The sequence below is a fragment of the Grampus griseus genome (genome assembly GCF_964374135.1).
Source record: "Grampus griseus genome assembly, chromosome: 19".
Taxonomy (NCBI): domain Eukaryota; kingdom Metazoa; phylum Chordata; class Mammalia; order Artiodactyla; family Delphinidae; genus Grampus; species Grampus griseus.
In genome coordinates this window covers 37,124,053-37,149,821 of record NC_139013.1, presented here as the reverse complement: position 1 = coordinate 37,149,821, position 25,769 = coordinate 37,124,053, and positions in this window count along the sequence as shown.

Sequence of the window (25,769 nt, the reverse complement as noted above, 5' to 3'; positions counted from 1 at the left end):
GCCAGTGTGCCTTAAAAACTGACTAAGGAAAAGAATGACAAAAGATTTGGGAAGATGGACAGGGGCGCCACCAAGTAGAGACTTGTAGACTATGAGGCATTGGTATGTCATAAAATGCATAAAATGAAGGAAAGCCATTGATGGTTTTTAAGAAGGGTCATAACACTCTGATTTATATTATTAAAAGATGGCACTGGCCATCTTTTAATATGGGAGTGGGGTGGAGAGAAGAGTGAAAGGGAGACAAGTTGGAGGCTATTACACTTGTTTAGGTGTAAGGAAGGTTTGAAGTAGTAATGAATCAAAGTTGATTTCCAATTTTCTAGTGTGAGCAATTTCACACTAGAAATTACTATTATTTACTGAAATCGGGAAGACTAGCAAAGAAACAAGTTTGAGAGACGGGGATAGAGGATTAAAGGTTTGCTTTTGGCCCTGTCAATGATCAGGTGACAACAATATGATATCTAAAGGGAGATTTCAAATATATATTTGAATTAATAAATCTGGAGTTTAGCAAAGATGTTAGGGATGGAGATATAAATTTGGAGTCATCAGCATTGAGTTGGTATGTAAAGGCATGGGGGCTGACAGAATTAATAAAGATAATTCATTGTGATGATTAAAAAAAATCATGCCCTATCTTGGAGGACGTTTATATTCACCTCTCACAGTCCCCACGCACAAAACCATCTTGTGAGGTAAATCCTAGGTTATCACTGGCTGGGTGTCACTAGCTGGCTATTGACTGTTGTCTACCATTCAATCAAATTCCCATTTCTCTATAGCCTTTCAAATGACTTTAGATATCTGAGATTGCTTATGAATGCTTAAATTGGTAAATGCCTTATACTCCAAAGGATTTATTCCAGTTTCAAAGATTTTTCAATACCCAAAGTCTACTTTAACAACAACAAAATACCCTGAATCTTCAAAATATCAAATTTTTCATTAAAATAAGCTTGAAAATACCACATGCTCTTTAATTACTATGTGTGCTACATCATCACAATGAATTAGTAACATTCATTCAACACACACACACACACACACACACACACACACAAAGATATGAGTAAAGATGGCTTTAATTTAGGATCTGGAGAGGACTCCCCCTTACATATCAGGCTTTTCTGTAGAATTTAGGAGAGCCTGCTTCATCTGGTTTGGAGAAGGTGCTAATTAATAGAAGATACTTAATCCCATCCCCAGAGATTCTTATTCAGTATTTCTGACAGGAAACATTTAAAATAAGTGGTCAATGTGTTCTCCATAGTGGTGGTGCTTCCAGCATCACACTTTGATAATACTATCTTATTCTTACAGGAAGGTCACTGGACTGAACACTTTCTTATGATGTGTTTCCAAATAATAAGATATTAAGACATTTTCTTCTACAGACAGGATCTTGGCCCTTTCCGAATATAGTGGACCATGTGGAACGCTGTCCAGATTTCCTTTTAAGACAGAAGGACTTATTCCTCAGCTACTGGCACTGCTGTCAGCTGATAGCCCTCAGCTGTCAAACATCTTGGAGATTTGCCTCAGATGAAGACAGTTGTCTTGTCAAGATCACATCCTCTTCCCAGGGGGCAGACTGCATCAAATGTCTTTTCTATGCAGGAGAATAAAAACCATTTCCCCATAGTTTAAGACAATATGGAAGGGAATCCTCATCAATCAGTCCTGCATGCAGATCTCCATCTCAGTACCTGTTTCTGGGAACCCGAATGAAGACAGAAGCTAACTGATAAATGGCCATTTTCCATATCTGTTGAAAACAGCTCATTGTCTCAAATATCAAACAGCAGAGAAAGTCAGAGAGTGAGTTCTAACTATTTCCTACAGAAAGCTGAGCATTCCACCAACACTCCATGGCAAGCCCAATTCTAAGAATGAGGAAGAAATATCAGATCTCAAGAATTGCATACAGACCAGAATTGGATGAAAGCATGAGTCAGTCAATGCAGGGGACATTGAGAGGATTTGGCACTTCCTGATGTAAAGTTTGTATTGGTCTCCTTCCTGCTACTTTATGCATTGATGGGCCTGTTAGATTGAAGAGCATGAGATCAGGCAGTCAAAAGTGGCTGCTGTAAAATTACACACTGTCCTTGATCTATAGGACTGTCAGAATAAAGGTAAGTAGGGTTTACTAGCTCTGAGAACAGATTAATATGAGGGATATGGCTGCATTATTAGAGGTGGGCTGCTCATGCCCACCTCTACCCTTCTGTTCTGAGGCTTGAAATTCCACTATTTGAAATATAAGACAGGAAGAAGGGATAAAAGTCTAAAGCCATTAGAAGTTAACTGTACCATGAAGGGAACCTGTTCTTAGGCACAGTAGGGGATACCACAATAAAAGCTGTTCTCTGATCAACATAAAGAGAGCTCCAAACCCCAGGATCCATCCAAATATTTGTGTTTTAAAAGGTTCCATCCACATCTGGCCTACCTTCTCCACACATTCTTGACTTATAATGAGGAATGGACACAATTCCCCTCTTTCAAATTCTCACTTTGCTGTCCAATTAAAAAAAATATATAGCAAAGGGAGCCAAAGAACTACAATAGATGGTAGGAGCCAAATAATTACAACAGAAGGTCTGAAGTAATAGCTATTGCAAAGGAGCAACAGAGAATGTTTGGTGAAAATTGATTCTTTTACCTGGGATAAATCAATAAAAACATCATGCAGGAATAGCTTTTGACCCAGGCTTTGACAGATATGTAATAATTGCTCAAAGCTATACCAAGATTTTTATTTGATTTCTAGAGAAGATGCAATAAACCGTTATTTCACTACAGTGTTTTAGTATGCCCAATATGCCAGGTATATTGTTTGCTGTTATGAATGCATTAGAGAACCAGTTTAATAAAATTCCTGTCCTTGTGGTACTTATAGCACAGTGGAATGTAATACCAAGCTAATAACTGAGAATACTCAATAGTAATTAAAAACATAATATGGATATGAATGATTTACTCAATTTCGAAGGCTTGGTAGCATTAAAATGGGATGGGTTATTTCAGTTCCATTTGACATTCTACGTTTGAAATAAATTTACTTGGATTCCCTGAGAACAGTGAGACAAATTTGTATTCAATGTTCTCAGAAGCAACAGAGTGCTGTCTCTTCTATGCTTTAGAATAGAAGGGTCCAAAGCAGAATTGGACATGAGGTAGAAGATGGTCTGCAATGCAGTCTCACTGAGGGATTAAGTCATCATCATGGGGAGATCTGGACCTTGAATGTCCCTTCAGAGTTGTCCCATCTATATTAGGACTAGGCTTAGAAGCCTATTTTGACTAATCTAATCCTCAATATTGGATCCGGACTACTACCAAGCAAGGAATAAGACTTTGGGAAAGGCAATTGCATTTGGCTTTGGGAAATTCTGGAGAGGAACTCAGCTTTGAACTGTCAGCAGGTAGCACTCTCAGCAGCTGGAGAAATGAGTGTCTTAATTTTGAAGTGGGCATATGGGCAGCACACCACAGCCTCGCTATAATATCTAACACAATTGCTTTCTCAGTTACCAAAAGCAGTTTTTCTGATTGTGCTCAAGACCTTTCCATAAAATATGATTTTGGAAGATGCATTTTCTTGCTATTGCATTTCCTGATCAGGAAAACATGGCAGAATTATGGACTGAATTGGACTGAATTGTGTTATTTATTATGTGTTATGTTATTATGGACTGAATTGTGTTTCCCAAAAATTCATATGTTAAAGCCCTAACTCCTAATGTAACTATATTTGGAGATTAAATGAGGGCAGAGGGTGGGTCTCTAATCAGATAGGACTGGTGTCCTTATAAGAAGAGGAAGAGACACCAGGGGTGCACATGCACAGAAAACAGGCCATGTAAGGACACCGTAAAAAGGTAGCCACATGCAAACCAAAAGAAGAGGCCTCAGGAGAAATCAAACCTGCCAACACCTTGATCTTGAATTTTCAGCCTCTAGAAAGGTGAGAAAATAAATTTCTGCTGTTTAAGCCACCCAGTCTGAGGTATTTTGTTATGCAAGCCCAAGAAGACTAAGACAGGAAGCAGGAGGGTGAGCTAGGTATTTTCATGTATTAGAAAGGTGAACATTCAATCATCAACTCAAGGCCTATAGTTCCAGATTTGGATTTCTGACCTGTATCTGGACAACCTAGGGATACAACAATTTCTTCAGCTACATTCTAATTCAGTTAAAATTGCCATGTAATGAAGATTTAAAAGATTTGATTCTAAAATTAAATGTCGTATTGTGGTTCATATAGTTAATATATCTGAATGAATGTTTATATGACTATATAAGCAAAATATATACGTTTTCATTATTAAATATCATGAGTATATGTGTGTGCTAGTGTATGCTTATAATTTATAGATATATATGCATATATATACATATATGCACACACAGATATGGTTTGTACATTTATACCGGATTAAAATTAATGCTAATATTAATTTACTGCGCATTTTAAAAACATTCTGTGTTGACTAGTAATACAAATTTGAATGAAGAATAAAGTGCCTGTCCAGGTAGAAGAACCATAACATTTCCCATAGTGGAGATGCTAGAAGCCACCTATTTGGTCTTTGTGTAACTAGTCTTGATAGCCTCAACTATGCTCTGCTCTGAAGCCAGATAATTCTTCCCAAATGCAAATCTATTGACATTACTTCCTTGCTTAAGTCTATTCCCACTGCCTTCAGCAGAATGACCAAGAATGGTGTACAAGGCCTTCCCTGAGCTATCTTGTGCCTGTGTCTCAAGCCCATTTTGCATGTCTTTATAGCTCTATATGCTCCAGCCCTGCTGAAATACTTGTGGTTCTTATACAGACTCCTGTTACTTTCACGTGTCTCTGCGCAGGTAGAGCTGCTCTCTCTTGCTTCTCATTGGTGAAATCTTACTCCGACCTACCATCCCCAGGAATGGCCACCCAGCCATTGCACAACAGTTCTATTTTTAGAGGCCCTGACCTTATACTAATGCTCACAGCACCCCACTGCCCTGCAGTGATCCAGTTTGCTTGTCTCTTTCCTGGTGAGTCTGTGAGCACCATAGAAACAACGAGGAGACCTTTTTCTCTACATCCTTAGTACGTTCCTCAAGAGTTTCCACCGAGTATGTTCACAATGCAGGTTCATCGATTTGAACTGAAGGATGAATAGACAAGTGATATATATTTTACCCAGACTAAATCAAAATTTTGCCAAAAAATCATATTATTTTCAAAGTATAAATTTGAAATATAACTGAATTCAAAATGAGTAATTTTTTTTTTATGATAAAGAAACTATGCCCTCTTTTTGTTCAGATGCTCACATTTAACAGTACACTGTTTTAGTAAAGATTTAAGCAGTTACATGGTCACTAGGGGTCACTCTTACAATTTTGAATCTTGTGAACCTATGTAGGTTATTTTCCTTAGAAAAATTTAATTTCAACTCTTTCCTCCGTGACATATATAAAGGTGCCAATGATGACACCTGATGGGTGTATCTGCTAAATAAATTATTTAAACTCTATGTTTACCTTTTTGGCTATTTAATATCTCCAGGATGGTTTCCCTGGATGTGTTTAAAAGAAGCTGTAAGGTAAATATAACTGGATAGTCAAAGCACATATTAATGAAAAACAAATACTATTTCATCAATTATGTTGATTGAAAAAATATTACCTTATTGTTAAGGTAATATTGTTACAGATTGTTACAGATTTTTAAAAAGGTTATGGTGAGCCTTGCAGATGATCCTCCCATGTATCCACTGCTAAATTACCTGCAGAAATGCAGGCACAACCTTGGCTTTTCAAACCACTAAGTGTCATCTCAGCAGGATTCTTAAGCACAAACAGGCTGAAAAGAAACCAACAGACATTTGCAAATGACAGGGGAGCAGCAAAAAGAGAAACAAATCTCTTTTTAACTGTTCTGTGATCACCTCTATTCTTTCACCCACTCTCAAACCTTCCAAGTAATTAGTGCGTGACAATCAATCATAGCTCTTCAGGCAGGCACCAGCTAAGGTGTTTGATGTTTGATTTCACATCTCGCAGGAGCAAGGCTTTGAGGAGTTAGGAAAAGAGGAAGGGCAGGAGGCTGGGCAGAATAGATAGAGGGTTGTGGGCAAGGCAAGTTACCCCTTCACGGGGCATCTGTAGTCAGATGACCAGGAGCCTGGGGCATGTACTCAGAAAGGAATAAGCTATGTGAAGAAAGAAAATTTGTATTTCAAAAATAAATTGGAGGGTTTCCCTGGTGGCGCAGTGGTTGAGAGTCCGCCTGCTGATGCAGGGGACATGGGTTCGTGCCCCGGTCTGGGAAGATCCCACGTGCCGCGGAGCGGCTGGGCCTGTGAGCTATGGCCGCTGAGTCTGCGCGTCCGGAGCCTGTACTCCACAATGGGAGAGGCCACAGCAGTGAGAGGCCCCCGTACCGCAAAAAAAAAAATAAATAAAATTAAATAAATAAATAAATTGGAGGATTTAGGAAGGTTGGGAATAATGACTATAGGCTTTAAATCCAGACTACAAAATTGGAATCTCATTTTAGCTGCTCAAAAGCAGTAGACCTTGAGAAATTTGTAAGCTTCAATTTTCTCACTTGTATAATGTGAATATGATAAGGACAATATTTGTTTCTGTATCTAGATATATACACACACAAGTATCTATGCCTATAGCTATATCTATAGATACCTATATAAAGATAGATAAATATGTACACATATACACACATATATATGTATGCGCACATGAATATATATATACATGTACATGCACGTACACACACCTCTTTGAAAGGAATCATAAACCACTTGTTGATTTTTCTTAAAGGAGAAATAGTAAAAAACATGTACCAGTTGAAAATGAAGCCAGGCCATCCAATTTCAGTTACAAACTTGGGCATTGGGCCTGCCAGGCCCTCTCAGTGGGCTCAGCTGTACTGAATATAAAAATTAAAAAATAAAAACAAAAAACCCAAACCAAACAAACAAAAAAACCACCCACAATTTAGAAGTCCCTTAACTCAAGGACAAGGGAAAAGCTAAAGAGCAGTATTAAACAAGGCCACATAAAAGATGGTCATTGCAGGCCCTAATGCTAGACTCTGCTGACCCTGACTGCCTCATGCTAGGGTTAACCTTATGTCCATGCATGTTATGTCCCATAGCTTTAGCCTACAGAACCTAAGAAGAGAAGGGTAATGAAAGCCACAAAACACAGGCAGGGCTATTTAAAGAACTTCGTGGCCAGTGCTGAGAGTAAAACTCCATGAGCAGCTTTAGAGAGACATGCAGGGAAATCTGTTGATTCTACATCTAAGGCATTTGCTTAAGAAGTGAAGAAAAAAGAGAAAGGAAACAACACTATTGCTGTTAATATTTAAGATTCCAAGAGATAAATATTCTATCTGGAAAGTTTATATCTATGTATCTTTCTAGAATCTCAAGGATTTTACACAAAGGATGCCGCCATTTTGGAGATGAGTATCACAGTGCTTCTGTGGGCAGGGAAGCATAGAGTATTGCTGTGCAGTCGGTACTTTGCAGGCACAAAGATCTGACATTGACTATATTACCGAACCTCTGTAAGAGAGCTTTTCTATTATCTAAAATGGGTAATAGCATCTACTTCTTACAAGTTTGGTAAGAACAAACCAAAATGATAATGCACTTAAAGAGGTTAGCACAGTGCCTGACAGTTTACTTTTAGTTTATTTCACAAGGAGTTGCAGAGATTGATCTTTCTATTCTGTTTGTGATTTTAATAGCTGCCATTGGCACAGGACACAGGTTTGGTACCATGCCTCGCCTTATTTTCTTTTGTACTGCTTGAAAGTATTTGCACAGAGAGAATTGTAAACCAAAATGTCTCAGTCCACAGGGATGATACAAATACGGGACTGCCTTGTATTTCAGGAAAGCTGTTGTCCTCTAGAGACATAAAGATTGGCAAAATGACCTCAAAAATTCTTTACAGCCTGGAGGGTCTAACTTCCCAGCCATTTGTGTTTCCTTATAGGATGTTCACTTATACTCTGCATAAGGCTCTCTTGGTTGAGTGGATGAAGTATGTCAGTAGTTGGTGCCAAAAAAATGGAGTGTCTTCCCAGCAAACAATAGCAAAAGCACAGAGTTTTTTGGGTTTTTTTTTCTAATTTTTAATCTTGAACTGGTGCAGAGGTAACCTTGTGAACAAACTGATTTGAATATTCATCATTTGGAGAGCATTTGAATTGACCAGAACTTCCCCCAAATATCTATCCCACTTGTTAGTCCTTGGTTTGTTCTTGCACAGAAATATCTTCACATGTTTCTGTATCTCTCCTATAAACCTTGGTTAAAATACAAAGTTCTCAAAAAGAAGACAAATATTAAATATTTTTGTTGAAAACATCTTAATGGAGACCCTTATTATAGCACATCTAGGGACAAAACTCCACTCCAATGAGATAGAGAATTCCAGAATAGGGCAGGGAGATTTTGAAAGGAAAATATGAGCACCAAGGACTGACTTTTCTGAATTCATTAATGACTTTGACTATTCATCTATATTTTAAATTATAGGTTACTTTAAAGGACCCATTATTCACCATGATATATGCTAGATATAGATGTTGGGGCTATAATCTGTGAACAGCTTAGTTCCTGAATTCAAGGAATTCCGAGTTCAGAGGAGGAGATGTGTTTGTAGTTAAGCAGTTGTTTTCATAACTTTATGATGGATGCTTTAAGAGATTTCTGCAGTAGGTATAGCAGAGGGACCAAAAAGTTGAGTGATAATCCCCTCATTGTGATTGGGAAGGTGTACAATAGGTGGTATCTCGGTTGAATCTTGAAGGATTAATAGTTATTCATTAGAAGGATAATTTTGCACTGGGCTGAAGCTAGATGGAGTTTTATTAAAGAGTTATATTATCAGAATATTAGAATGTACCTTCATTGATTTTCACATTGCAGCTTTTGTCTTTTTACTCTTCTGATATGTTCAGAAATAAATAAGAATAATACAATCCTAGAAATGGAATACACAATACTGTCAAAGCTAAAATACAATCAGTAACATTTTATAGAAGCTTACTAGCTGCTGCAATGCATCAGACGTTCCACATACATCTTCTCATTTAATCTGGACCAAGACAATATGAAACCAACAATAGCATTCCCACTTTACAGATGAGGAAAGTAAGGTGCAGACAGGATAAGCAAGTTTCGCAAAGGCATATTAGATTGAAACTCAATATCTTGGTTTTCTGGTTCTGAAATCTATGCTCCTAACAGGTATGAAATGTTGCTACTTGTCCATATTACCCTGTTCATTATTATTCAAAGCATGAACCACTGACCAGCAATACCAACATTACCTGAGAATATGCTAGAAGTGAAGATTCTTAGGATCCACTCCAGATCTCCTGAATAAGAATTTGCATTTAACCAAGATCAGAGGTGATTCTTACACATAAGAATGTTTACCAAACATAGGTTTAGTCTAACCCTACCACTATAAATCCCACACATGATTGTTCATACCAGAGAACGATTTTATCTTGCAGTTTCACTTGCTCATTTGCTAATGAAGCCTGTCTCCCTTTCATGCAGTAACAGTATACCCTCCCTGTAATGAATGGCCCTCTTTCTGAAACAATGGGGCATGCATCCCTCCCTCTTTCATGTGTCAACTCATCACTTATGTGGGGCTGAATGTGAATATATGGTAACTCTCTTATTCTTTGCTCTCATCTAATTATTTCAATTTCTTTAACTATTACATTAACGATGTCATATCTACCCCTCATCTCTCTAGTATCTCATTTATGGGCCGATGGTAGCTTGACATTGTCCTTCATAAAACCAAATCCTATGGAATGAACCAACTATTGCTGATACATTCTTTCTGGGAGATAATACAGTTAGACAATTACTCTCTGTAATCTGAATATTTTGGGGCTATTATTAATTGAATAACACCAAACATCTCATTAAGGCAGTGATCACCTCAAATTCCAGCTGCTGTTCCCAGATACCAAAACAGGTCATCTCACTGCTCTCTCTATTCATGGACAGATTTGGAGAAATGGGCCTCATACGTGCCCCGTCACACCCTGCCCTGAAATCTTATATCTGAAATTCCCTTTGCTCTTGAAAAGTCTTCAATTATTTTCTTCTCTGGGACTTTCAGACATTTTGAACATTCACTGAGTAATCGGGAACTGTAATTGTGGATCATTTAGGAAGGACTAAATGTATCCATAAAAGCAGGAGAAACTTACCCTTCTTTTATACTTAAAATGAGAAAAAAGAAGTTCAAGGAGTATCTAGACTCTGGGGAAGCAAAGATGAGTTAGTAAGAGTCCTTGCTTTATAAGAGGTCACAGACTGGAGAAAGAGAGAAAGGTAAGTAAAAGCATAATCACAGTGGAAAGTATGAGCACAATTCTATGTGAAATAGAGAGGAATAAATGATTAATAGCCTCAGGGAGGAGAAGAGAATTTCAGAGAGAGACCGTGTTTGAGCTGTCTTATAAGGATGATTTTGCTAGTCAAAGACAGAAAAGTCCTTCCGTGTAGAGAACTAGGTTGTAAATAGTCAGAGAGATGAGAATCTTGTAATGGAATATTCAAATAATGATAGACTTTAGTTAAGCTGGATTCAGAAGGAAGGGGAGAAGCACGAGATAATCTGTCACCAACATGTATTTTGAGAAGGCCTTGTATAATGAACCATAAGGTGAGAATTTAATCCTTTGAGCACTGGGGAGTCATGCAAGATTTTTCTTAAATAGAGGATATCGTGATTTGATTTGTGATTAGAAGTTAAACTCTGTGGGTAAGCTGGACAACAGATTTCAAGCGGAGAGAAATTGAAGGTTGAAAGATCCTTAGGAGGCTGGTACCATAGTCCAGACAAAACTGCTGAAAGTCCTGTCAGACCAATGTTGGTAAAATGTATCACCCAGATATAAAGAACCAAAGCACATTATCAATAATAAAAGCTTTGCCAGCACAGCTGTTTGACTCCTAAATAAAACAAATGCTTGAAGCTCTTAGAAATTGTAAGGGAATTAATTTCAGTTCCCCAATGGTAAAGGGAAGAGTCCTCACACACATTTTCTACTGAGTGTTTTACTGGATGAACAAAGCAGAAAGCCGTTAATGAAATGTATAAATATTCTACCTATTCAGAAGAAATCTGTACAGTAAATCCAGGGAAGGAGGAAAATAGTTTTGAGAATAAACATTAAATGAAAGAAAAGTCATATCACATCCAGAAAGAAATAAAAACATGTAAACCTCTGTGTATTCTAACCAAGAAATCACTTAACCATCAGGGAGCAAAAGTTTAGAAACACAACAGTCTTGTTGTTTTTGAGGATGCTAAGGCAATTCAAACCACTTTACCTTTTTCAAAGTGTGTCCCCACCCAGTGTCTCATTTAATCCACACATCACCTGGAATAGGCTGCTGCTATTGTCCACATTTGACCAGGCAAGAAAAATTTAGGTTCTAAGAGGTTGAATAACTGATTTAATACTCAAGCCTCTTTGTGGTACAGCAAAGATTCAAACTGAGGCTTCTCTTAGGCTGAACCACAGAATTTGTCATTTTTTAGGTTGAAATGTTTAAATATTGGCAACTTCGTATGGTTCAACCTAATAGATTCCAAGTACAGTGCTCTAAAATTTTCAATCAACAACATGTAATTTTATATTGGTTCCATGGTTGCAAAAGCAAATTGTCAAGTGAAATGTCAAGCAAAATGGTCCTGTATCTCAGTTCATCTGGACACCAAACTGTACCTTGTATGTCACTGAAATGGATACTAAACTAACTGTTTGAACACCATCCCTTCTCTTATTTTCCAAATCATCACCATAAATATCCTTTTACTCATAGATTGCTTTCTTTAGAATATATCATAAGATAATGTATTAAAGATATATTATATATAATATATAATTATACATATCACATAAATATTACTATAGACCCAAACATGAACACAATTATTATTTTTGTTCCAGCTTAAAACTGGAACAAAAGATCCTTTTAATTAAAATGTGGCATTTCAGGAAGTATATTTTTGCCTCCAGGTTTCTGGAAAGAAAAATAAAAGAAAGATGTTTCGTAATGCAACTGTAAAGATGAGTCTGTGCCCTGAGAATCATGATAGCTGGTAGAAAAAATGATGTAAGGTCCCTTGCCAGGAGGATCCAATCAAGAACTCTTTAAATCATGTACTTTTGGTTACAAGGTGAAGGCCACAGATTTTCAAGGACCTTTGCTTCATTATTTGCTTCTAATTGAAAGAATGTGTCTGCAGTGAGTACAAAGAATTCTCATTATCTGAACTTCCATCTCAGCCCTTAAGGACGTTTGTCCCACTACTGACCTTTCGCTGGTTTGTTTCATCAGCACACTTTCCAGTGGCTGCATATGGTGACCAAAGCTATCCACGAGGGCATAGCGTCTTTGCAGAAGACTTAAATATACCTACCCAAGTACCTACCAGACATTTGTTCTTATAATCTCAACTAGAAACAACTGGCAAACCTTCCCATCCTGGGACGACTCCAAACATCTAGAGGCATATATATATATTTTAATGTTGAATGGAAATATGTTTCTAATAACTGATGGCTCTGTTAGTGCCCAGAAATCACAAATAAATTTTTCTCTCCCTCTTCCACATGGCACCAGATGTCCTGCATTGGTATTACCCCCTCCAGCCTAAAATCTTTCTCCATTCTTTCATCTGCTCCTTTATGTAATATAATGTGGTATTCCCTCAAAAATCTGATTATTTCTCTCTGGCATCCCATGTGACTTTTAAATGTAGTATTAAAAAGTACCTCTCTCCCCACCTAAAGTGAAAACCACACTACATCACTCTCCTGCTTAAAACCTGAAGAGATTTTATGCAACCTTCAGGATAAAAGCTAAGCTCTTGACTCTGTCACAAAAATGCCCATGGTATGATCTCAGCCAGCCTCTCTGACTCACTCAAGTCATGCCATGCTATTGTAACCCTGCAGACAAACCCTTGTTTTCTTTCCTGTCTAGGCCTCTGCCCAGGCTGTGCTCTTCTTTTCATAAGGAGAAGCCCTATGAGACTCAGCTCAAGATTTTACCTCCTCAAACAATTTTGAGTGAGGATGAGTTAGGTACTGTTCCAATGTGTTTCAGCAGAGCTGTGCCTCTCTCCACACTCAGCAATTATCCTAGAGTCATGCATTTGTTTCCCTCCCAAAAATGCACAGCTGTACCATGACTTCTTTGAGGGCAGGCACAGTGGCTTCATCTCATGTTCTTTTCTTTCTGTATCATTCCTGACAGAGTAAATGCCTAAGCCAAATAAACAGCTTAAATTAACACAACCTTAGCAGTTGAGAACTGACAAGGGATACACAGATAAAGCAGACTTTAATGGACTGCAGACTATGTAAAAACTTAGATCTTAACATGGTTCCCTTGCTAATTGGTAATCACAGTCTATTGGCCCAGCTCACCTGTCAGGTTGGATATGGGGAACTCTCTAGCAAGGAATCCCCTAAATCATCCAAAAAGTCAGTTTTAATAGCAGGGTTTAAGGACATGAGCTCTGGTGCTAACATACCTGATTCTACTGCATAGTGGCTGTGTGACCTTATAAAAACACCTAAATTCTTTGACCTTCAGTTTTCCTATTTGTTTTTTTTTTTTTTTTTTTTTTTTTCCTGTACACGGGCCTCTCACTGTTGTGGCCTCTCCCATTGCGGAGCACAGGCTCCGGACGCACAGGCCCAGCGGCCATGGCTCACGGGCCCAGCTGCTCCACAGCACGTGGGATCCTCCCGGACCGGGGCACGAACCCGCATCCCTTGCATCGGCAGGCGGACTCTCAACCACTGCGCCACCAGGGAAGCCCTCCTATTTGTTTTAATAGGGATTGCAATAGATTCAACTTCACTGAGAGCATACCAAGGCCCAGAAAAGCTTAAGCAACAGGGGCTCAAAGAGTTAAATGGCAGAAGAATTAAGATCTGGATATCTTGACTTATAGACTCGTTTTCATTTTATCATGATGCCTCTTATTTGGGAGCCAGATTTGAAGGACCTTGGATACCTAGGTAAGGGACTGACACATTCTCTAACCATGTGAGGTATGACTCAGCACAGGCAACACACCAGCTCTCTGTAGGGGCTCAGCCCAGGTGTTTAAGATCGTTAATGAGTTAATTAAAAACTCTATGGGGATTCTTGTTTGTTAGTGCATTTTTTCTGAAAGCACACAGGGTCTGCCAGATCTATCAGTCAGTCTCTAGATCCCAACATGAGAATCTGCAGATTATGAGGTCAAGAACTCCCCTAAGGTCAGACATATTTCTTCCAGCTTCATGCTACATGCTACTACACAAGGAGATAAGGCATCACCAAAACCACAAGGAAACCCTGCATTCTTGCCTCAGTGCTTTCTGACTGACCTGCTTTCTGTATTGTAAGCCTGTGTTCTCCATGATGTTCTGGAAAGTAATGAGCCACAGACCGGACAAGGAGGCTTATGAAAGAGGGCATATGGTTTATCTGTAAGCCCACATAGCACTCCATTCACCTGCAGGGCAGCATAAGTTTTGAAACTGCAGTTTGTGGGCGAACAGTAATTTAATATACAAGCAAAAACCAATTATTTTATTAAGCACAAGACATTTCACTTTGGTCTGATTGAGGTAATTTGGCATTTATTTATTGAAAATAAATTGAAATTCTATTTTGTTATATTATTACAAAAAGTGCTGTTCTTCATTGAGGCAATCTGCCATTGATTTTCTACGTATGCAACTCAAGATTTGAAAATTAAAATAATATTTACCTTACGAAGAATTCACGTATCTATTTATAGCTAATGCAACTGGCTCTTACCATATTACAGATACAGTTGCATATGTTACTTCAATTGTTACAGCAAATTCCATGAGAGACCATGACCATCATCATCTCCATTTTCAGATAAACAAATTAAGCAAGAGAAGCAGAGTAAGTTGTCTATGGTAAAACAACTAAAATTTTCTCTTAAGCTTATGTTGGCTTTCACATAATTGTCTGCTTATGTTGGCTTTCACATAATTGTCTTGATGTCAGTATGAAATATGAACTATTTCTTTATTATTTGTATTTCAGATAGATATGGTCAATAGAATTGGAATGGTTTTCTTAAGCTATCTGAGATGACAAACATCCTGGGGATGAAATAATCATTGTTCCAGCTCAAATGAAGTCAGGGAGGAGGAGTTCCCTATTATTCACATGGGAGAGTCAGCCTTTCATTCTATTCAGGTGCTCCACAGACTGGATAAAGCCCATCCACATTGGGGAGCACAATTCATTTTACTCAGTCTATGGGTTTAAATGTTACCCTCATCAGAAACACCCTCAAAGACACACCCAGAATGATGCTTGACCAAATAGCTGGGCAACCCATGGCTCAGTAAAGATGGAACATAAAATTAATTATCAAAGCTTCCTACTCTGCTACATACTAAGAGTGATTGGATAAATCATTTAAACTGCTTAACAATCAACAAAATGTTCATGAGAAACCATCCTACATGGGGTTATTTTGAGGACTAATTATGCTACTATCTATGAAGTGTCTTTTACTATATGAAGTATATCTGTTTTTATTCTGCAGCCTTTCATATCAATGCTCCCTCATTTATGAAGCATTTTTGCCACTTCTACGTATCATGAAAGACAATAAATATAAACTAATTAAGAATGATACAAGAAGACTTATAGTCTGGGTAGATTGCTCTATAAGAGAGTCTCATTTCTTGTGTTTACCTACTCTGGGTACTGTGAGAATGACTGAAATATTGTCACACACACACACAAATGAATACAGGAAATTTACCGATAGCAATAGGTGTTATAGTTTAGGCTTTCCATGAAATAATGTATAATACTTTTATATCAGTCTAACATTTTGTCAGACTTACATTTTGTTTCCAGACAAAAGAGAAATATATTGAATCATAACTTCTAACTATCTACACTGTCAATTTGTTTCATCTATATATTGTATCCATGCCATATTTTGTCCACACTTACACTTGATTTAGAAAACTATATTAGTTATCTGTTGCTATTTAACAGATTGCTACATGCTTTGTAACTTCAACTACCACGCATTTATTAGCTCATAGTTACCGTGGGTCAGGTATCTGAGCACTGTTTCTTCTATACGGCCAAAATGAAGGTGTAGTCAAGAGCTGGATCTTCACCTGAGAGCTAAACTGGGGATGGATTCACTTCCAAGCTCATTTAGGTTGTTGTCAGAATTGTTCTCCTTATGAGTGAGGAATGAGGTACTTGGGTCTTTGCTGGTTTGTTCTTGTGGGTCACTGAGATCTCAAAGGCCTCCTGTAGTTCCCTGCTACATGTTTTCTAGAGACAGCTCACGATATGGCAGTTTACTTCTTCAGTACCATCAAGGGAGTGGGAGAAACTAGTGTAGGTCTACGTAAAAGATTGAGTCTTATATAATGTAATGTAATCTAATCAGGGGTGATATCTCATAACCTTTGCCATATAATGTGACATAATCAAGGGAGTGACATTCTATCACCTTTGCCATATTCTATGGGTTTGGAACAAGTCACAAGCCCTGCTCACACTCAAGGGGAAGGGGTTATACAATCCCTTCTGGTGTGAATACCAAAAGGGCAGCATAACTGGGGGTCATCTTAAGTTTTGCCCGTGACAGAGATAAAGAAGAAATATAAGCAGCTATTAGAAAAATGTGAGATGGACTTTTTTTTAAATTCACTATTTGTTAAGAGATGTAATTTCCTGGAAGTAATTTATCAGCTTCTTCAAGATACTTATTTCTCCTTGTAAAAGGTTGGAGGAGGCTCTATTTTCCTTGGTGACATAAGTATAATTTTTAAATACCACTTCAAAATATAAATGTATATATACATACATATATACATATACTCAGTTTCGGCTAACCTTAAAACATTTAGTAAACTATTTGGGAAATTCTTAAAGACACTCAATTTTCCCAATGCCTTAGTACACTTTGGCACAGATTCTGAGTCCAAGCACTACATATTTATTTCAAGGAAAATCCAACTTCCCTATAGGAAAAGAAAGCACTCATTCCTTCTTTCAAACAACCTCAGCAAAACTTTCTAAAAATTTTAGTGTTTTTAGATGCAGCTGACAAATATTTCCACCCTAAAATGTTGTTGTTTTTGAGGGATGATGTTCACCCAATGACAACAGCAATAATTTGATTTGGGGGGAGGGATAATAGGTATAAATTTTTACTCCCTTCTTTGTATTTTTATGAGTGGTTTTAATTTTCTAAAATGAGCTTTTTATTCGAGATTATGAGAAAGCAATTATCTTCAAATAATTACATTGTGAGATACAAGACAGTTAAAAGAAGGGAAAACATGTTCACAACTCACACAATTGTAAAAGAAGAGAAATATTTAGTACTGCTGAGAAGTTTGCACGTTGACTCTAAGGTAGGCAATATTCATATGGATTTACAACCATGCTGACAAGTCCAAGTCTAGTACAATTTTTTTTTTCATGTTTGCACTTTCTCATATTTCTTTTCTAAGTACATAAAACACAAAGGGGACTTCTTCCCCTGTCACAGCTCCTCTCCCAGAGCTGACCGTCTGGGGACATCACAGGTTTTTTTCCACACCCACGGCCCCGAGTTCTTCCCCCACCCTCTATCTAGTACAATTTTTGAGGTTCCCTGGTTGCTAGGTCAGTAATGCTCACAGATCAGTGCACCTCAGTCATAAACCATATGTGAAATAATACAAACTAAGAGAGGTAGAAGGAATAGACTGTACAAATAGCAGTCTAAAATGAAAATAATACAACTTAACTTGAAAATACTGCGCAGTTCAAAGTATATTTCTCAACTTCTTTCCCAGAAATCCTGGACCCTTCTGTTCACAAACACCTGGAAACCCTAAGCCAGAATGTGATCACGTAGTCACAGTCTCCCAGCACTGACATTTCCAGAACCTTTTTTATTTTCCCTCTCCTTAAATGACTTTAACTTGTTCTTACTGCCTGAAATATAAGTGGGACACATTCAGAAACAAGCAATACATTTTGTATATGGAATACTCTGAACAATCTAGTTACTAACTGGAAAAGATCGCTTAGACGAAAGTTGAACTGGACAATCAAGAAATGTAATGAAGAGCATCATAAATTGTGAATGTCGCCTGTATACAAATGTGATAAAATCACAGTTGGAGGAGCTAGATGTCCTGTGTTGACATTGGATTTGGATTACAAAATCATTAGGGCCAAGAGCCTGGTCCCTCATAGGACATTTTTGTAACTACCAAGGTTGCACATCACACACACACACAAACAGAGGCGCACACACACACATATATGAAGAGTTTAAGGCATCTCCATTGGAGTCATATGCATGGTATAGATACTACTTTCCTACATTCCTACTTGGTCTACCTTTATTAGCCATAAGGAAGCATTAAACAATGTTATACTTCATTTGGAATAACTGGGGAATTAATTATTATATAAAAGTATACAATAGGTAGCTGAAACATCCAAAATTAAGGTTTAAGGTTGTTTGAAACCAATCATTTTGGCAGTAAATTACTTTGAAAAATTTATGCCCTCCCTGCCTTAGTATAGATAGAATTGTAAATTTAAGTTAAAAAAAAAAAAAAAACCCTTAAATACTGCAACCTATTTTATGGATATCAATTGTAGAGTGGCCAGTTGCTTGGTCTATAAATAAATGACCCCTAATTACATTACTAATTGGTAGAATTATTTTTTTTATTATATCCTTACTGTTAGTTGGACAACTTTCACTTCTTTCTCATTAATGTCAGAGTGTCTTTTATCCATCTTCTAATTTAATGTTTCTAATACTCCTTTGGTAGGAAAACCAGTCAACTGACTTTGGGTGTAGAATGAGATAAAATAAAATAAAATAAGGTCTAGAAAGTACATGTAATGTGTAAACTTAATAAACTTTATGTATGTCTTAGCACTGGTATTAAATACCTATTTTTTTCATCTCTATAATTTTCTGATAAGTGAGTACTGACTACATGAAAAGTTGTCATATATATCTTTTTAAAGAATGTAACAGCTTTACGAGATATAAAGCACGTACTACAGAATTCACACACTATAATTCGGGGGGGACCTTCAAGACGGCAGAGGAGTAAGACATGGAGATCACCTTCCTTCCCACAAATACATCAAAAATACATCTACGTGTGGAACAACTCCTACAGAACACCTACTGAACACCTACTGAATGCTGGCAGAAGACCTCAGACTTCCCAAATGGCAAGAAACTCCCCACATACCTGGGTAGGGCAAAAGAAAAAAGAATAAACAGAGACAAAAGAATAGGGACAGGAAAGAACCTGCCTCTCTTGGAGGGAACTGTGAATGAGGAAAAGTTTCCACACATTAGGAAGCCCCTTCACTGGTGGAGATGGGAGGCGGGCGGGGGGGAAGCTTCAGAGCCACGGAGGAGAGGGCAGCAACCAGGGTACAGAGGGCAAAGCACAGAGATTCCCGCAGAGAGGATTGGTGCCGACCAGCACTCACCAGCCCGAGAGGCTTGACTGCTCACCCACTGGGGTGGGTGGGGGCTGGGAGCTGAGGCTTGGGTTTCAGTCGGATCCCAGGGAGAGGACTGAGGGTGGCTGTGTGAACACAGCCTGAAGGGGGCTAGTGTGCCACAGCTAGCTGGGAGGGAGTCCAGAAAAATTCTGGACCTGCCTAAGAAGCAAGAGACCATTGTTTCGGGGTGCGCGAGGAGAGGGGATTCAGAGCACCGCCTAAATGAGCTCCAGAGACGGGCATGAGCTGCGGCTATCTGCGTGTACGTCAGAGACGGGCATGAGATGCTAAGGCTGCTGCTGCAGCCACCAAGAAGCCTGTGTGCAAGCACAGGACACTCTCCACACCTCCCCTCCCGGGAGCCTGTGCAGCCCGCCGCTGCCAGGGTCCCATGATCCAGAGACAACTCTTCCCTGGGAGAACACACGGAGCACCTCAGGCTGGTGCAACGTCACGTTGTGTTCTGCTGCCGCAGGCTCGCCTCACACTCCGTATCCCTCCCTCCCCCAGGCCTGAGTGAGCCACAGCCCCCTAATCAGCTGCTACTTTAACCCCATCCTGTCTGGGCAGGAACAGTCGCACTCAGGCGACCTACACGCAGAGGCGGGGCCAAATCCAAAGCTGAACCCCAGGAGCTGTGCAAACAAAGAAGAGAAAGGGAAATCTCTCCCAGCAGCCTCTGATCGGCGGATTAAATCTCCACAATCAACTTGATGTACATGCATCTGTGGAATACCTGAATGGACAACGAATCATCCAAAATTGAGGCAGTGGACTTTGGGAGCAACTGTAGACTTGGGGTTTGCATTCTGCATCTAATTTGTTTCTGGTTTTATGTTTATCTTAGTTTAGTATTTAGAGCTTATTATCATTGGTATATTTGTTTATTGATTTAGTTGCTCTCTTCCTTTTCTAATATCATATACATTTTTTCTCCTTTTTCTCTTTTAGTGAGTGTGTATGTGTATGCTTCTTTGTGTAATTTTGGCTGTATAGCTTTGCTTTTACCATTTGTTCTAGGTTTCTGTCTGTCTGTTTTGGGGGGGGTTACTATAGTTTTTAGCGCTTGTTATCATTGGTGGAATTGTTTTTTGGTTAGGTTTCTTTCTTTCTTTGTATTTTAAATTACTCTTCAATTTTTTAAATTTTTAATAATATTTTAAAATTTATTTTAATAACTTAATTTCCCTTCCTCCTTCCCTCCCTCTTCCTTCCTTCCTTCCTTCCTCCTTCCCTCCCACTCTTTCTCTCCCTTTCTTTTCTTTCTTTCTTCCTCTCTCCCTCCCTCCCTCCCTCCCTCTCTCTCTCTCTCTCTCTCTTTCTTTCTTTCATTTTCTCCCTTTTTTTCTGAGCCGTGTGGCTCACAGGCTCTTGGTGCTCCAGCCGGGTGTCAGGCCTGAGCCTCTCAGGTAGGAGAGCCGAGTTCAAGACACTGGACCACCAGAGACCTCCCAGCCCCATGTAATATCAAACAGCGAGAGCTCTCCCAGAGACCTCCGTCTCAATGCTAAGACCCAACTCCACTCTACCACCAGCAAGCTCCAGTGCTGGACACCCCATGCGAAACAACTAGCAAGACAGGAATACAACCCCACCCATTAGCAGAGAGGCTGCCTAAAATCATAGTAAGTTCACAAACACCCCAAACCACACCACCAGATGCGGTCCTGCCCACCAGAAAGACACGATCCAGCCTCATCCACCAGAACACAGGCACCAGTACCCTCCACCAGGAAGCCTACACAATGCACTGAACCAACCTTACCCACTGGGGGCAGACATGAAAAACAATGGGAACTACTAACCTGCAGCCTGCGAAAAGGAGACCCCCAAAACAGGAAGTTAAGCAAAATGAGAAGACAGAGAAACACACAGAAGATGAAGGAGCAAGGTAAAAACCCACCAGACCAAACAAATGAAGAGGAAATAGGCAGTCTACCTGAAAAAGAATTCAGAATAATGATAGTAAAGATGATCCAAAATCTTCAAAATAGAATGGAGAAAATACAAGAAACGTTTAACAAGGACCAAGAAGAACTAAAGAGCAAAAAAACAATGATGAACAACACAATAAATGAAATTAAAAATTCTCTGGAAGGAATCAATAGCAGAATAACTGAGGCAGAACGGATAAGTGACCTGGAAGATAAAATAGTAGAAATAACTACCACAGAGCAAAATAAAGAAAAAAGAATGAAAAGAATTGAGGACAGTCTCAGAAACCTCTGGGACAACATTAAACACACCAACATTCGAAATATAGGGGTCCCAGAAGAAGAAGAGAAAAAGAAAGGAACTGAGAAAATATTTGAAGAGATTACAGCTGAAAACGTCCCTAATACGGGAAAGGAAATAGTCAATCAAGTCCAGGAAGTGCAGAGAGTCCCATACATGATAAATCCAAGGAGAAACATGCCAAGACACGTATTAATCAAACTATCAAAAAATTAAATGCAAAGAAAAAATATTAAAAGCAGCAAGGGGGCTTCCCTGGTGGCGCAGTCGTTGAGAATCTTCCTGCTAATGCAGGGGACACGGGTTCGAGCCCCGGTCTGGGAGGATCCCACATGCCGCGGAGCACCTAGGCCCGTGAGCCACAACTACTGAGTCTGCGTGTCTGGAGCCCGTGCTCCACAACAAGAGAGGCCGCGATAGTGAGAGGCCCGTGCACCGCGATGAAGGGTGGCCCCTGCTTGCCACAACTAGAGAAAGCCCTCGCAGAGAAACGAAGACCCAACACAGCAAAAATAAATAATAAAATTAATTAATAAACTCCTACTTCCAACATCTTAAAAAAAAAAAAAGCAGCAAGGGAAAAGCAACAAATAACATACAAGGAAATCTGAATAAGGTTAACAGCTGATCTTTCAACAGAAACTCTGCAAGCCAAAAGGGAGTGGCAGGGCATATTTAAAGTGATGAAAGGGAAAAACCTACAACCAAGATTACTCTACCCAGCAAGGATCTCATTCAGATCTGAATAAGAAATTAAAACCTTTACAGACAAGCAAAAGCTAAGAGAATTCAGCACCACCAGACTAGCTTTACAACAAATTCTAAAGGAACTTCTCTAGGCAGGAAACACAAGAGAAGGAAAAGACTTCCAAAAACAAACCCCAAACAATTAAGGAAAAGGTAATAGGAACATACATATCGATAATTACCTTAAATGTAAATGGAATAAATGCTCCAACCAAAAGATATAGACTGGCTGAATGGATACAAAAACAAGTATCCATATATATGCTGTCTACAAGAGACTCACTTCAGACCTAGGGATACATACAAACTGAAAGTGAGGGGATGGAAAAAGATATTCCATGCAAGTGGAAATCAAAAAAAAAAAAAAAAAGATGGAGTAGCAATTCTCACATCAGACAAAACAGACTTTAAAATAAAGACTATTACAAGATACAAAAAATGACACTACATAATGATCAAGGGATCAATCCAAGAAGAAGATATAACAATTGTAAATATTTATGCACCCAACATAACATAGGAGCACCTCAGTATATAAGGCAAATGCTAACAGCCATAAAAGGGGAAAACAACAGTAACACAATCATAGTAGGGGACTTTAACACCCCACTTTCACCAATGGACAGATCATCCAAAACGAAAATAAATAGGGAAACACAAGCTTTAAATGACACATTAAACAATGGACTTAAATGATACTTATAGGACATTCCATCCAAAAACAACAGAATACACTTTCTTCTCAAGTGCTCACGGAACATCTCTAGTATAGATCATATCTTGGGTCACAAATCAAGCCTTGGTAAATTTAAGAAAATTGAAATTGTATCAATTATCTTTTCTGACCACAATGCTATGAGACTAGATATCAATTACAGGAAAAAAAATCTGTAAAAACTACAAACACATGGAGACTAAACAATACACTACTAAATAACTAATAGATCACTGAAGAAATCAAAGAGGACATCAAAAAATACCTAGAAACAAATGACAATGAAAACACAATGACCCAAAACCTATGGGATGTACCAAAAGCAGTTCTAAGAGGGAAGTTTATAGCAATAAAATCTTACCTCAAGAAACAAGAAACATCTCAAATTAAAAACCTAACTTTACACCTAATGCAATTAGAGAAAGAAGGAAGAAAAAAAAATTAGCAGAAGGAAGGGAATCATAAATATCAGATAAAATTTGTGATAAAAACCATCCTGAAAGTTGGCTTGGAGGGAACTTACTTCAACACAATAAAGATCAGAAAAATAAGTGAGGGAAACAATAGCAAAGATCAATAAAACTAAAAGCTCGTTCTTTGAGAAGATAAACAAAATTTATAAGCCATTAGCCAGACTCATCAAGAAAAAAAGGGAGAAGTCTCAAATCAACAGAATTAGAAATGAAAAAGGAGAACTAACAACTGACACAGCAAAAATACAAAGGATCATGAGAGATTACTACAAGCAACTATATGCCAATAAAATGGACAACCTGGAAGAAATGGACAAATTCTTAGAAAAGCACAACCTTCCAAAACTGAATGAGGAAGAAATAGAAAATATTTTTCTAGACCAATCACAACACTGAAATTGAAACTGTGATTAAAAATCTTAGAACAAACAGAAGCCCAGGACCAGATGGCTTCACAGGCGAATTCTATCAAACATTTAGAGAAGAGCTAACACCTGTCCTTCTCAAACTCTTTCAAAATATAGCAGAGGGAGGAACACTCCCAAACTCATTCTATGAGGCCACCATCACCCTGATACCAAAACCAGGCAAAGATGTCACAAAAAAAGAAAACCACAGGACAATATCACTGATGAACATACATGCAAAAATCCTCAACAAAATACTAGCAAACAGAATCCAACAGCACATTAAAAGGATCATACACCATGATCAAGTGGGATTTACCCCAGGAATACAAGGATTCTTCAATATATGCAAATCAATCAATGTGATACACCATATTAACAAATTGAAGGAGAAAAACCATATGATCATCTCAACAGATGCAGAAAAAGCTTTTGACAAAATTCAACACCCATTTCTGATAAAAACCATCCAGAAAGTTGGCTTGGAGGGAACTTACTTCAACACAATAAAGGCCATATATGACAAACCCACTGCCAACACCGTTCTCAAAGGTGAAAAAACCGAAACCATTTCCACTAAGATCAGGAAGAACAAGATTGCCTACTCCCACCACTGTTATTCAACATAGGTTTGGAAGTTTTAGCCACAGCATTCAGAGAAGAAAAAGAAATAAAGGAATCCAAATTGGAAAAGAATAAGTAAAACTGTCACTGTTTGCAGATGACAGGACACTATACATAGAGAATCCTGAAGATGCTACCAGAAAAGTACTAGAGCTAATCAATGAATTTGCTAAAGTACCAGGATAAAAAATTAATTCACAGAAATATTGCATTCCTACATACTAATGATGAAAAATCTGAAAGAGAAATTAAGGAAATACTCCCACTTACTACTGCAACAAAAGGAATAAAATACCTAGGAATAAACCTACCTAAGGAGGTTTACTCCTGTACTCAGAAAAGTATAAGACACTGATGAAAGAAATTAAAGATGATACAAACAGATGGAGAGATATACCACGTTCTTGGATTGGAAGAATCAACATTGTGAAAATGACTATACTACCCAGAGCAACCTACAGATTCAGGGCAATCCCTATCAAACTACCAATGGCATTTTTCACAGAACTAGAACAAAAAAATTCACAATTTGTATGGAAACTCAAAAGACCTTAAATAGCCAAAGCAATCTTAAGAAAGAAAAACGGAGCTGGAGGAATCAGGCTCCCAGTCTTCAAAGTATACTTCAAAGCTACAGTATTCAAGACAGTATGGTACTGGCACAAAAACAGAAATATAGATCAATGGAACATAGAAAGCCCAGAACTAAACCCACGCACATCTGGCACCTTATTTTTGATAAATAAGGCAAGAATATACAATGGAGAAAAGACAGCATCTTCAGTAAGTGGTGCTGGGAAAACTGGACAGCTACATGTAAAAGAATGAAATTAGAACACTCTCTAACACCACACAGAAAAATAAACTCAAAATGGATTAAAGACCTAAATATAAGGCCAGACACTATAAAACTCTTAGAGGAAAA